The sequence below is a fragment of the Psittacula echo genome (assembly GCF_963264785.1).
Source record: "Psittacula echo genome assembly, chromosome: 4".
NCBI lineage: Eukaryota > Metazoa > Chordata > Aves > Psittaciformes > Psittacidae > Psittacula > Psittacula echo.
This window is the reverse complement of record NC_137738.1, coordinates 66,718,199-66,732,939: the sequence shown is the minus strand read 5'-3', so window position 1 is coordinate 66,732,939 and position 14,741 is coordinate 66,718,199.

The following is a 14,741-nucleotide window of genomic DNA, read 5'->3' as shown; positions in this document are numbered from 1 at the left end:
AAAGATTTTTTTTCTGCGGCAGTAGAATGAAAAAAGAAAAAGGTAGGTAGGGAAGAGAGTGGGTTGAAGATGTTCTTAATAAGAATCACAATGTCTGAGACTGAGACCATGAAGCTATCATTATAATCATCTTTTTTTAGAGGTGACCAGTATAGGACCAGTGAGGAGGCTGAAATTTTCAAAAGCTGTCTATCTCAGAGGTATTGTACATGTGCATGTTACAGGTACAAGCTCTTTAAGGCATGTCCTTTGAGGTACCCTTATCTAAAAGCTATGGGGACACTGGGAAGCATGGTACTCTTCTGGATGCTTGCTGCTAGAGCAACAGTTGCTGGATTATGTCCTGATGGAAACTACTCAGGCTACAACTGTATCAAGGAGGGATATGTTTCTTCTACCCTTGCTTTGCTTTAGAGGGTGATCCAGTTGCACAGCTCAAGGAGAAAGACATGGTGATGGTGTCATATCCATCCTGACAGCCTGTGACACTGTGTTCCTATCCTCCAGGCTTGACAGGGGGTGAGAAATCATCCAGCCATTAAGGGTATCATAAATTGATAGGTGGAATGATTTCTTTTCCTCTGAAAATTTTTGTGATATTGAAAATGTTCTAATTTTTATAAGAGTTAAATTGAAACCTTTTAAACCATTTCCTCCCTAATGAGGTGAGCAGGTGTTAAAGCAGCTATGAGCTTCCCTGAAAATTTGTTCAAAATCTTACAAAAAATATCCCCAAGAAAATGTTAACAAATGTGATATTCTCAAAATAAATTTTAGTTTTGACAAACTGATAATGGACAAAAAAAAAAAAAAAAAAAAAAAAAGAAAAAAAAAAAACCACCATTTTGTGATCAAGTTTCCTTGAATTTTCATAGACCAAAATCTAGTTTTATGCCCAGTGCATCAGAATCCAAAATCATTTGAGAACCAATATATGGAGAGAGAATAGGAAGCAAAGGGCACTTAGTTCACCTTGTCCAATGAAAATAAGAAAATAATTTCCAACATAGTTTATAGAAACTGTACAACAAACTTGAGCTTGTCCTCCACGAGCAGAGAAAAACAGCTTATACACTGCAGAAATTTGTAAAAGAAACAAAAATCTTTTCTCTGCATTTCAAACAATAATAGCAGTGGAAACATTGCTACCGTTTTTAGCTTTTGTAAATCAAGCTATTCCAAAGCTAAATTCTGTGCCACATTTGCCTGAACACTATCCCTTTTATGTAGTTTCTTTTCTATGTGGCAGTTAAATAAAACAGTGATGTAAAATCCCAAAGGAAAAATAAATCTAGCTAGAGCAATCATACTATCAACACATCAGCTCTGCAAAACTCTGTCTTGCTTCCTTGCACGAAATGACAATTTAAAATATCTTTCCAGAAGTCTCCTGGGAGATTATCATATTTTATTCTCTATTTAGAAAAGAAAAATAAAATCCTTGAGAACCTATTAGAAGTCTCCTAGTGAAATATTTACAATTCAGCTCAGCATTATACAACAGTTTCAGAGAAGATGAAATGTAATTTATTTCATTTTACTTTCATCAGCAAGTAAAGGTCAGCCATCCAAAGCCAGCTTTTCTGGATGCACACATTTCCTTTGTTACCATCTTAAATAACTCAGAAATGCAGTGAAATTCCAATATCTGTCAGTTGCACACAATTTCTATTAAGTAATCTTTTACTTTCTGTTTAAATGCTTACCCCATTGACATTGAATAAATGCTTGCTTGGCATTCAGACAAACAGCTTAAAGCAGGAAGACTGCCTTTGAACTTTAAGAAATTTTCAAATATTTCATTAGTACCTGAAAAACTGTGTCTTGCTGTTAATTTTGCAATATTTGGAAACTAGAAAGGTATTATGCACATGTGGTTACGCCTCTGACAATCTGAAGTAACTCACTTTTTAGAAGTACTCCTCTGATTTTTAAACATAGTCTTTCTCCTCCTCTGTTAATCAATTGCTAATAATAGGTGTCACTGGGAGCTCATTAGGAACTGTAAACAAGTTCAGAAATAAGTTGCAGATACGCTATGCTAATATACCATTAGGCATACATCCAATAAGTCAGGGTTTTTTTGTTCCTTTGGCAAACATACAAAAAAATCTTGGCATATTTTACTGTTGAAATTGTAAAAAAATAATCAAGCATGGTGACTGTTGCTGTGATTGTCCTCTGCATAAGTGGTCTGCTTTGAAGCCATATTGCAATTCTGAAAAGGATTCTCTGACTGCTTTCCCTCACTGTCTGTTGGTTCAGTTCTTAGACATTTTTGTGTGCACAGACATTTTAGATCATAGAATCATAGAATAGTTAGGGTTGGAAAGGACTTTAAGATCATCTAGTTCCAAACCCCCCTGCCATGGGCAGGGACAGCTCTCACTAAACCATGTCACCCAAGGCTCTGTCCAGCCTGGCCTTGAACACCGCCAGGGATGGAGCATTCACAGCCTCCTTGGGCAACCCATTCCACTGCCTCACCTCTCTTACAGTAACGAACTTCTTCCTTATATCCAGTCTAAACTTCCCCTGTTTAAGATTTAACCTGTTACCCCTTGTCCTATCACTACAGTCCCTAATGAAGAGTCCCTCCCCAGCATCCTTATTGGCTTTGTTTCAGAATTTCTCTATAGCTTCACAATGATATTCAGCTCCAAATGAAGGTGAGGGCTGGACCACTCTGGGGTCCTGCAGCATTAACCTTTCCTGCATTCAGCAACAGTGCTTCCAAACCAGCCAGAGCTCCTCGAAGAGCCTGAAATGGTTCTCATGCTTTATAAAGGGCCATCCACTTTCTAACATGCTATGAATGTTTTCCTCTTCACTGCCACCAGCAACTACACCTTCAGGTTCTTTGCCACTCCTTCAAGATCCAAGAAATAAAATCATGAATTCACTTTAATTATGTGCTCAAACAGATTGACTTAAGGTAGAAATGACTCACAGCTAGGTTTTCAACCTCAGCTTTCTAACGAATATGTCTAGTTTCTAATAGTTTGAAACAAGCATGTTTTGTTCTACTTGTTTAAAGGAAGCAAAATGCATTCAATTAACATGCATATTACATATGGTGTATTTACCTGTTACGCAAGCACATATTAGCTGCCACCTGCTGATTATTCCATAATGGACACCAAAGACTGAGTTACGAAAACTCCTCCTGCCATCATCTATATTCACACAATGCCTTCTTTGTTCCAACTTGGCCAAACTTTCTCTAGTAGTAAATCAGTCTGCAGGATGAATAAAGCTCCATGAAAGAAACCCTCTCTGTTGCTGAAGGTTGCGATCAGTAAGAAAGAGACTGATCCTACACAGAAGCCGAGTTGTGCTGAAGGTACATTTCCCAGGCAGGCAGCTAGTCTTAACAGTGCTAAGAAAGCAAACTCTATGTGTGCACTCAGGTCATCCTCTTCTTGCATACAGGACAGAGCGAAACAACCACCTCTGTGAGTACAGAATTGTTTAAATAGAATGAATTCTTATGTATTCTATTTACATTTTAATCTTCCCTTTCAGCATTGTACAGCATGATTATACAGAACAATAAATTACAAAACCAGATGCTAAGGTGTCAAGCATGACGTAGGAACCTGAACAGAAGATACTAAGATTACATGAAAGAAGGCAATATATTAAAAAAAAAAACCCAAAACCAAAACTTTGAAAGAGTTTATTCTACAATGTCCTTAGAATTTTTTATTTTAAAAAATAAAAACAACAAACCAAACATGCACATAAATCTTAGACCTTTGTATTGCAGTTAAAATTAAGCCACTAGAAATAGCTGGTTGAAAACAATTATCATGTTTGTTATATTCACTACTCAAAACCTAAAAGCATAGAAAACTTTAAAGAAACTGACTGATAATAAAAATGGATCTGATTATAATTGCTGATACTGAAAATACAAAAAGGGGCATAGTACAAATGGAAACTAAATTTATTTTAAGAATCCTTTCTCTTTGAAGCTTTCTACACATATCAACTGTGTCAATAAACATGCTTGTTTCTTTATTAGGAAAGATTCTTGAGTAAATCTGCCCCATTCCCCCATATCATATTTCATCAGTGGCTGCCTTCTGTTCCTTGCTAGAGGTTTTCCAAAAGTCTAAAGGCAGATTTCCCATCTCCAGGTGTTTATACAGAGGTCTTATGCATCTCATGCTATAAAAAGTCTTCAGGATTGCAGGAGTCAGCCTGCTGCTGTGCTTCTTGCTGAAGCACTTGAGAGCACTGCCATGGCCTTTCTGATAAAAGGGTTAAGGTCCATAAGAAAGAAAAAGATATTATTTCTCATATAATAATAATCCTCGTCCTTACTTTCCACCCCCTCTTCCTTCCCTGGCTCAGTGCTTCAGTGAATTCAGCGCTCTGATTCTCTCCCTCCTATTTGCCAGTATGGCAGTAATAGTCACTCCATTGCCTTCTGCACCTGTTGGCTGTCACATTGCAAAGCCAGTAGCACATCTCACTGCCTCTGTTCACATGCAGCAGGTTGGGCAGTAGTTCCATAGGTATTCATAAACATATGTGTGCATGTGTATATACTACATACATACAGATGAATGTAAGGGTATGCATATGAAGAAATATAAAGCAGAATTGGTAAGACACATTTCAGGGAATCTAAGGACTTAAGTGTGCTATAAATACCACATAAATGGTGTATATATTTTTATTTATGTTTACATTTATATCTATATTTATATATTTATATTTATACTTATATTATTTATAAAATGTGGCAGGTGTGAAAACTGTGAAACACATTTAATAGGTGATTAAATCTTTCCTAAGATTACAGACTGTGTGTGCCTGTGTATATATCTGTATATGGGAGTGTTTATTGTTTGTAACTTGTTCCAGTGTTTAGATTCCCTGAGCTCTGACTTACATCTGTTTTGCTGTCTCCTAAGTTGCCTTAGGTTTTTCATTTCTAAGTTAACTTTAATCACAAAGGAATATCTGTTGAGCTATTTTTCTCACTTCTTACATGTTGCTGCAATCAACTGAAACAGCAAAACCTTAAGCATACCGAAATTAATAGGTTTTCCAGTGTTTCTGTGAGAAAGCTTGCATCTTTGATACTTCTTGTCTTTCAGCAAATCCAGCTTTCCTGACAGTTTCAACTATAGTTTTGAAAAAGAGTTGTGGTTTCTGTGATTGTACAGATCAAGGTGTCATTGACTTTAATCTGATTAAATCTTCCATTTCCCTTTACTAATTCACTACCAACAAGAAGATTAGGATGCATTTTCAGAGATTTGAAATAAAAAATACATGCCAGATCCGAATAAATGTGATATGACCAGATTTTGGTGACATTTGTTTGAGGGAAACTATTCTATTCCACAGACTCAACTGTTTTGATGTAAATTGAAGTCATCACCGTCAAATATCTGTTAAAATCTTAGTGATATTGTGAAAATCACTTTATCTTTCCAGGACTTGATTTCCATGCCTCCTTTACTATACATAAAGCAGTTTCAGTAATAATTTTCTAACTGTGCTGTGATTAAAACTTCTTTACTGCTTGTAAAAGTTCAAAAGATCCTTTAATGGAAGGCATTTCAGAAATGGAACTATTGTTATTAATAGATTTTAAAATGTCATTTTTAATGTTATTTATGTTATTAAAACGATTTTATTTTGCTTGCAATTTGTAGATTTCGAAGGAGGAAAAATGACATTAGTATCATGTTATATGTCTATGAGATAGAAAATGATTAACACTTAAATTAACATAAATTAAATCCCACTCAGCTAAAATGAGGTTAAACTGACAGAAGAGCCAGGAAGTCCTCGTACCACTTTGTCCTCTGCCAGACTTGTCAGGGCACTAACAGGCTGTATAACTGCCCTGGTAAAACTTACAGTATATATATTCCAGTAGAATATCTTGTCTGGGAGGGAGACTGTGGTATTTTAATCTTTGTTCTGTGATACATCTGACCACATGTGATCATGCAGACCAAAGGCTGCACTCAAAAACCAGCCTGTGTGCAAACATTAGCTTGGCTGGCTGTTAGCCCAAAAGCCTCCTTTGGCTGATTAGACCACCTACCTAAACCAGGAAATTATTTAGGCACCGAAGGATGGAGACTTGCAGCACAAGCAATGTGCTTGTGAGGCTGCCCAGAATGGGGATGGGGTGGTCTTCCTCCATCCTTCACCAAGGCACATCCAGTGATCTGAAGGAGGGGGATTCAGAGCTGGGAATCCTCCCCTGAGACAAGGGATCCCCAACCCCTTTCTTTTATAAAGAAATTAGGGAATTACACCTTTTGGAACACAGCCAGAAGAGGATTCACAAAATAAACCCAGCCCAGTTTTAGTGAGCTTTCCAAAAAACGGAAATTCAAACCACCTCTGCCACCTTTAGAGGGTTGTAAACTGCACAGGGAAATAAGTTGATTCCATTCTCTACTGATGTAGTTGTGCCCCTGGAAATAAATCATTAGGAAGTCAACAAGCAAAAGACAGAAAGGTGCCAAGGGAAAACATCCGTTTCTTGATTAGCAGCTACGGCTCCAGTAAGGAGGAAGGATTCTTCATCTCTAACCCTAAAGCTCTTCACACATTTTAAAATTGACAACCATTGTTGCCTAGGAGCTAGCAAATCTTTAAGGAAAGTGAAATAACTAGGTCTGAATTACTATAGGCTAAATTAGGATTCCATATCTAATATGTCATAGCTTGAACTGCTGCATAAAGGGACTTCATCCTATGTCTTTTTTTTAAAAAATCAGACAAACAAAATAAAGTTGTTACCACCACATATAAGATGAAATCTGCTCTTGTAGGTGCATCTACATCTTTAGGGCTGAGAGTTGAGTTGTTACCTTGATTCACTAATTCTGAGTGGCCCTTCCCTGTGAAGAACTAGCCGCTTCTGGGGATGTGCCAGCAGCAGGCTGCTAAGTGCACAGGAGCCTGAAAGGCAGAGGGCAAGGGAGAGTTTAAGCATGACCACAGTGAAAGACAAAAAAACAGAGGTTTTCAGGGTTGCAGTTTCAGAGCCAGATGCCAGCATTTCCCCTGATCCCTACTAGTAGTGCCTGTTTCTGGTTTGGGGATTCGGGTAGACTAATCAACCAGAGGTTTAGGTCCCACTTACTATTCTTGTCATCAAATCAGTCCTACCCACATTTGCTAAGCTGTATTAACTGCAGGGATTCACAAACTGTTTGCAAAACAACTGCCTGACATGATATTTCTGTACACCGCTGTCCTTAAAGCAGAATGCAAAATGAAATAAAATGTTGTTGACCTCTTATCTAGCTCCTTTTTTACCCTTTTCCATTTATTTCTCTTACTCTCTCTCTTTTTTCTTGTATTTCCTCCTAGCTATCTCGGCTGACTTTCCTTAGAAAGTTACTTTCTGCTTAAGATGGCTATATAAAGTCTTCCTAATGTAGGAACAAAGGAAAACTCTTTCTTTGCCCTGTTTTTAAACACTTGGTTTTCTTTTGTACATTAGGGTTGCATCAGAGAAAGACTATGGGATGCAAACCTTAAGATGGGAAAAAGACTGCTTGGCAAATTGTATTTCCAAGATATAGAAAGTAATTTTACATTAAATTGTTAATATAGTGGTAAAAAAATTATTAATTCATTGTAGAATTTTTGCTCTATTAAGAGTAGAATAATGTATGACGGTAAAACCCCGTAATTGAACATCAAAATTAACTGCTTTAACTTACACCACAAATATTTAAGCTAAGAAATAGCAAATAGCTTGAGTTTTTTCAAATGAAGTATGATCTTTGCACTAACTACTGTTCTGCTTTGTACAATGTACTGTCAACAGCCTATGCAGAACATTCTTCATTCCTGTTTTCTAACCTTGAGAGTTGCTCTCAGAGGCATCAGTGCAAACCAGACAGTAAGTGGTAACAGGAAGACATCACCTTAGAATGTGTACGTGTTTGTAACTGCCAGTGAATTTTTTCAGACTGTTGTTCCTTCAACCCATTCTTCTTATGTATTTGCTATTTCTGAAGGATATTTTTTTCTACACAAAAAGTCTTCAATGGCTTTTTGTTAAGCTTTGTATTTCTCAGCTTCTCATACTAGTAGTTCCAGCACTCTGCTCTTCTTTTTGTTATGCACACAAAAAGGCACATGAAGAAATAGACCATTGTTTTCTTTCAACTGTGATTTTGCTTTCTCACAGGAGTGTGCAGTTTGAAAGGTTTAGGGGTTGTTATTTTTGATGATGCTACAATATTCACTATCTAAAATATATATTCTGTTCAAACTATGCTTTCAGTCTATGTTTCAGGTTTTGGAGGATTCCATTTTTATTTGTGGTGTGTGTGTGCATTTATTTAAACTTCTCATAATACTATTAGGAATGATTCTGAATTTACTTTGTATGGGTTCTTTCTTTTTATGCATGAGGAAGAAGCCACTTGGACTGGACTCTTAAGTCTTCTGTTCTTGTTTTCAGTGTCTAAACTTGGCTATTCTTTGTAGTGAATTACTAATTTGTTTGCTCCAGCCAGACAAAGCACTTCATTTAAGAGTCTTGTTTTAGAATCACCAGCCTCTTTCTTTAAAACGCTTAAGACTACCAACACAAGGCACCTTGAAAACATAGCTGTTGGTCCGCAATGGGAAAATTATTTTTCCAGTAGTCCACGAATTTGGTGCTGCTATACTTGCACACACATGTGCTCTACATTGCATTACTTAGTTGAAATGAACTTTTTCCCAGATGGAAAATAAGGAACCATCATTTTTTGCACTCAGTATGTTATAAAGTATTTTTATTCTCTATACATAGTCTCTAGCCTGAAACTTTGAATCACTAACGCTTTTATACTGAAAGAGCAGTGAGGATGTCTGCTTGAGTCATTTAGACAACAACTAAATGTTGTCATTTAAACAACAACAGTAGAACCTGGCTAAGGTCTCTTTGCTATCATGAGTTCTGCTGACCAATCCTTGATTACTTCTTTGTTCAAAATAGACAAGAGATTCAATTCAGTTGTCTGGATTTCTAAAACAACTGTCCATCCTTCCACCCTGTGAAGGGAGGAGAAAGGAAAAAAAAAAAAAAAAAGAAATTAAAAAAGTCTTATTTGCAAAGATTATGGACATATTTAAAAAAAAATAAAATAGGCTTATGAATCTTCACCTCTCTTCACCACATTTCTTCTGACTGTATTAGTAAATGCCATTCTCCCTTTCAGCCATAGAGCATATTGCAATTTATTTGAGTACATTAGTTGCTTTCTTTTCTCTCTGGGGCAGATGTTATCTCTCTGGCAACTAGTATCCATAGCACTTACAACTTTGCAAATTACAGCAAGAATGTTGACCTGCATCCTAAAAAAACCTGTTACATCAGTAGGGATTCTAAACCCAGAGCTATAATGAGCTTCTTAAGGAAAAGGTGCTAGGCAGGCAGAGAAGTGAAATGTTAAGTAGAGATAAAATTATGAGGGTTTTATGGTATTTTTTTAACTGCCTCTCAGGCTTTCTTTGTAAGCTACAGGGCTGTCTCAGGAGTTATGCTGCCACTGGCAGAATCCTCCAGATCTATGCAATTGTATCTGCAAAAAAACCAGCATTAAATCCCAATTAAAATTTTTGAGCTTGCCTATGCAGCAAGATTCAGCAGTGTAACTACTGCACTCAGCCTCTAATCATATCTATGCAAACAGCTGCTGCTTAGAGCTCCAAAAGGCTTGCTTTGCCACAGAAGTCATGTCCCCTACAGTAAGTGTTCACTATTATAAGCAGGCATCTTTCTGCTCTTTCCTGATTCTGATTCGTCTGATTTGCATGGGGAGGTGTTTTCCATTGTACAAGGGAACTATATACCAGGAAATCAGCCAGAAGCAGCTATGATTCTAGGATGTGGACTTTAGCATGCATACACAAAAGCCTATGATTCTTCTCCTGCCACTTCATGCTGCCTCTGTTTGGCTTAGCTCACACCATTTTCACAGCTACTGTGAGTTAACCAGGACTTTCTGGTGGGCTGGTGACGATCACAGATACACAGCTTGTGCAGGTATGTTATTCATATTTCAGCTGCTCAGTTGCAGTTTTACAAGCCAGCCACAAAGCTACAGAAGAGCTCTTTCTGCAGTTCTGGGAGAATCAGAGAGAACAGCAGTTTGCTGTCCTCGAGCCACATGATAAAAAGAGAGAAAGAGACCATTTGCTTATGGAGCAGCTTTTCTTTGTTCAGCTTCATTTTTTGCAGATCACTGTCAGGGTTTTTGAAAGAAGTGTGGATTGTCTTATTCTGCAGCACTAGGATGAGCTTTTTCTTCATGAAGATAAAAATCTGGCAAAGCAGATAAAGTTAGCTACTAAGCTACTGTGGTGAAAAGCTCCCTTTTCTGTAGCTAACAAAGTATGGAAAACCACCACTCCTTTCACAGAATGCTCAGTCATAAATTAGCTGTGATGTGAACAAGCCAATGTGGAAGTTAAGATGAAAAAGATCCTGTATCTGCATGTTACCAAGGCTGCAATGCTGCTGAGGTTTCTGATAGCTTTGCGCTATGCATGTATTTTCCAGTTGTGCCAGGGAGGTAATGGAGAGTATTCATGTTTCTTCTGAGACAAACATAAAAGGTCATAATTACAAAGAGACACAACTACAGTGTGAAGTGGGGTGTCCTGACACTAATGCCGGGTTGCCTGGAAAAGTTCCTTACTGATAGGATTTCAATTTTTTTTATTTACTTTCATATGGTGCAGTGGGGGTGGATATAGGGTTACTCCAGTATGGACAGCAGTGCTGTAGCCATTTCATCTGTTATTCTGAAACACTGTATTCCTGGCTAATGCCTTTTGCTGTACAGTTGGATTGTAGAAAGGAACCACTGAGCTGTTGCCTAAGCAGCTGGAGAGTGACAGTGTGACACTGCCGTGGGGAGGAGAGGATAGATGCCAATCACAGGGGAAGGCTTGGGACTGCTGAGCCATAGCAGCATGCTGTGTGTTGAACAGCAACTGGGAGAAGGTTGCTGAGAATAGGGTTTTCCTCAGCAAAGCCTGAGCGGACAAGATTCAGAAATTCTCTAAAATCAGCAGTACCACAGCTCACAATTGCCGGGAAGCTTTACATTTAGCCTTTGAAAATAGGGGCTTTGTTGTTGTCGTCCATGAAGTTTTCAGCTTCTTTCACATTTTCACTGTTCACAGTATAGTTGTTTCATAGATTGCAATACAAATTTCAAGATGGGAGAATTTTTTTACTCATTTTTTCAGCAATTCTTTGCAGTTTTAGGCTGCCAATTTATGCTATTATTAGGTGAATTTCACAATAATTTGCGGTTTCATATTAGCACTGAACACAAGGCTGGAAGGAATCAAGTGACATGGTTTAGTGGTGGACTTGGCAGTCCTAGGTAAGAGTTGGACTAGATGATCTTAAAATTATTTTCCAACCTAGTTGATTCTATGATTCTACAATTCTATGATTCTATGAAAAGTGAGGTCATCTATCCCAGCCTCTGGACCTGGGGGAAGAGTCTGATGTCTCATTGTTTGGTGGTGCTTGTGTATCCTGTTCTCAACGGTCCCCAGTGGTAGGTTCAGCTCTATCCCTAAGCAGTCTATCTTAATGGCTACCTGTCGTCAGGGTGCTTTTAGATAATTTTTTTAAAACTGTTGAAAATAAAAATTACCACTATTGAATAAAATGATTCTGTGCTGTTCTCAAAGTGCAAATACATAAAGCTGGAATCTGTGGAACGGAAATAACCCAAAAACAAAGGAGAAGGAAAGGGGAAGAAAAAGAATGTTATGAACAATAGAATAAACACTTGCCATCTGAGATTAGCAGCTCATTCATCTTTCAGCCTCTAACTGTATGCAGCTCTGTCAAACCTTTTCATATTGGGCTGCTTTCAGAAATCTGTGGGACAGGAGTGGAAAGAACTGGAAGCAAGCCTATGGTTGGGTAGTGGGGTGAAAATCCATCATTCCGGTTGCAACAGATGAGCATTAACCAGGAGCAGTGAGAGTTAATTCCAGTAAAAAGAAGCATTCTTCAGTCTCAGAGAGCTAAAGCAAAGTAGTCTGGGGCACATCCACACAGCAGCAACTTGGAGATAAGAAGTCCCACTAAGTCTATCCTGAGGCAATCAGTTTTCTTTTAGCACTGCAGGTGAAAAAGCTCCAGTTAATTGCAACTGTGGTCTAAGAAAACACAGTTCTTAGCATAAATGCAGATATGCCATGACCAAAGCTGATGAAACGTGCCAGAGGACAGGGAGAGCAATTTCAAATAAGCCTTCTTTCAAACAATTGTTTGCTTGTGATTCTTATCAGTTCCCACTGCATTTGACTGTCCTTTTAATACTTAGAGTATCTACCTAGCTAGCTGTCTGTTTCTAAATTGGCCTACACCTCTGTTTGCCTCTGTGTTCTTCTGCTCCAAAATCTTCGTAAGTCCTCTGTGCCAGAAATGCCCTGTTTAATGCCAGGAGTGATCTTCAGAGACTGTCTTGAGGCTGTTAAGTATTTCTTCTTGAGTTATCCTGAGACCCAGTGATGATAAAGATCATTTAAGAATTCTAAGATGAGAAAAGTAACAATTGATTTATTTTTTTTTTATTCATTATACAGTATCCATGATTTCAAAAATCTTTGCTTCAGCTTAATTTTGAAATAGTGCCTTTACCTTTGAAAAATCTGTTCTAGACTAGTATATACCTCTGCAAGTAGTGATGTATTTTGGGCTACTGGCAAAACCTTGAAGGTATACCAGAGAAACTAATGAAAATATATACCAGGGAAACAGGTATTGATTTTATTGACCAAAAAGGTTACATTTTCTCCCCTACGCAGTGTTAACATAACCAGAAAAAAAACCTCCTGCCTATCCGTGCTGGAATGAATGAGAAGTCACTGTTGTAATGAAGCCAAGATAAAACAGTTTCCATAAAATTCCATTTTATTTCTTAGTGAACATGACGCTTTCTCAAAATAGACATACTTTTGCAAGCCTTGGCTGGTGTACTTGGGGTTAACACTGTTGGTACCCCATTACTACCTCCCTGTCTGTGTTGCTAGTAAATGGAGTTGCTTGCTGATGGAACGCCAAGTTTTGCACTTAAAAAGGAGCCTTGCTAGGTTTTGTACCGAGAAAAATAGTCTTGTATTGAAAAAAGAGTATACTTTCAACCTGGGAAAAAAGCATCTAGAAAACACTTGTTATGCCATAACACTCCAAAATGCACTTTAAAACAATCAAAAATACCAAATTCTTCCAGTTGGCAAAAGTCTCAGTAAACACTTTTTTTGGTGGTTTTTTTTTTTTTTGTTTTTTTTTTTTTTTTTTTGTTTTTTTTTTTTTTTTTTTTGAGGAAGCTTTCTTTTCAGAGTGGGTCTGGCATGTCAGAAATTGGTGGGGGAGGGGATCCACCAAAAGAAGCAAATTTGTGATTCTGGGGTAGAAGGAAAACCATGGAAGAGGACGGGTGAGCTAAGGTTACTTGGCTGGATGTCTTCTAACAAGTGTTTCCTTAGAGACATCTTTATAGCGAGAATTACTGCAGGGGATCAGTAGTTATCTTGGGCATGAAAGAGAAGAAGAAAATAAAGAAATATGGAAAAGACTCCACATTCTGGAGAATATTGGGAAAAAGATATTCCATGAATTCTAGTGGACAAACAAAAAACTGCAACTATACTTCTAACAGTACAAGTTACTTCTCAAGAAAATAGTATTTGTCAACAGGTGCTTACCTCATGCCTTCTGTATTGCTGCCTGACTGTGCACAGGACTCAATCTCAAAAGCCATGAAAGTAGAGTTTGCTGGTCCATTCCATAGGTTCCTCAATCTGCTTTATGAAGCACAAAAGTTATTGTATCTGAGGTTAGCACTTCATCCTGAAAGCTATTGCTATTCCCAGTATACATCTTCATAGTTATTACTGGAGTTAGCACAAAATGGAATAGAGAAATAGAATTTCATGACAAAATTCTGTCCAGCTCCTTGGGGTTTCTGAGTCTGCTCAGGTCTTCTGCTTCCTTTGCAAACCTCTTATTCCAGGTTTTAATGGGTCTTGCTTTTGCAACCTTTTCCCACCATCCCATTAGCAGTAGCTTCAAAGTGAAGTATGCCAGTGATGCCTATATATCTAGTGGATGCATGAATCTGCGTAATAAATGATTAGTTCTCTGAGTCCAAAGGATGAAAAACAAGAAAGGACAACCCTGGCTGTAGGCCAGTGTTTTGGTGAAAGGCAAAATATAAGAAACATGATCTCTGATTAGGAGCAGGCACATGAGTTCACAGGACAGCAAAGCAATGTGGGAAAACAGATCTGGAAGGGATAAAATAAGGATATTCACCTGTTCAGTGTTGTGAGATGTTAATACTTGTACTCTGGGTATCACAAACAGCAGGTGTTTATCCTCACATTGGCATTGCAATTCAAAAGCTTCCTACACAAATGCAAAATCGTGACACACTAGAATTTAAAGCAGAGAACAGACTACATAATATCTGCTTATTTCCGATGTAGCAAGAATCGCCATGTGATGATGCAGGGCTTTTTATTATTTAGGAGAAGAGCTTAGTGTAAAATAATCCCTATCAGAGATGCTTGTGTCAAAGGGCTATTAGCTGGAGGGTGACTAAGTTACAAGGCACAATGTTAAGGCCCTGTTCTGATTTCTCATCCATTTAAGTCCCTAGAAAATGATCAGTCTCTGTGAATAGAAACCTTTCCAAATCTGTTGTTCAAATTCAGCT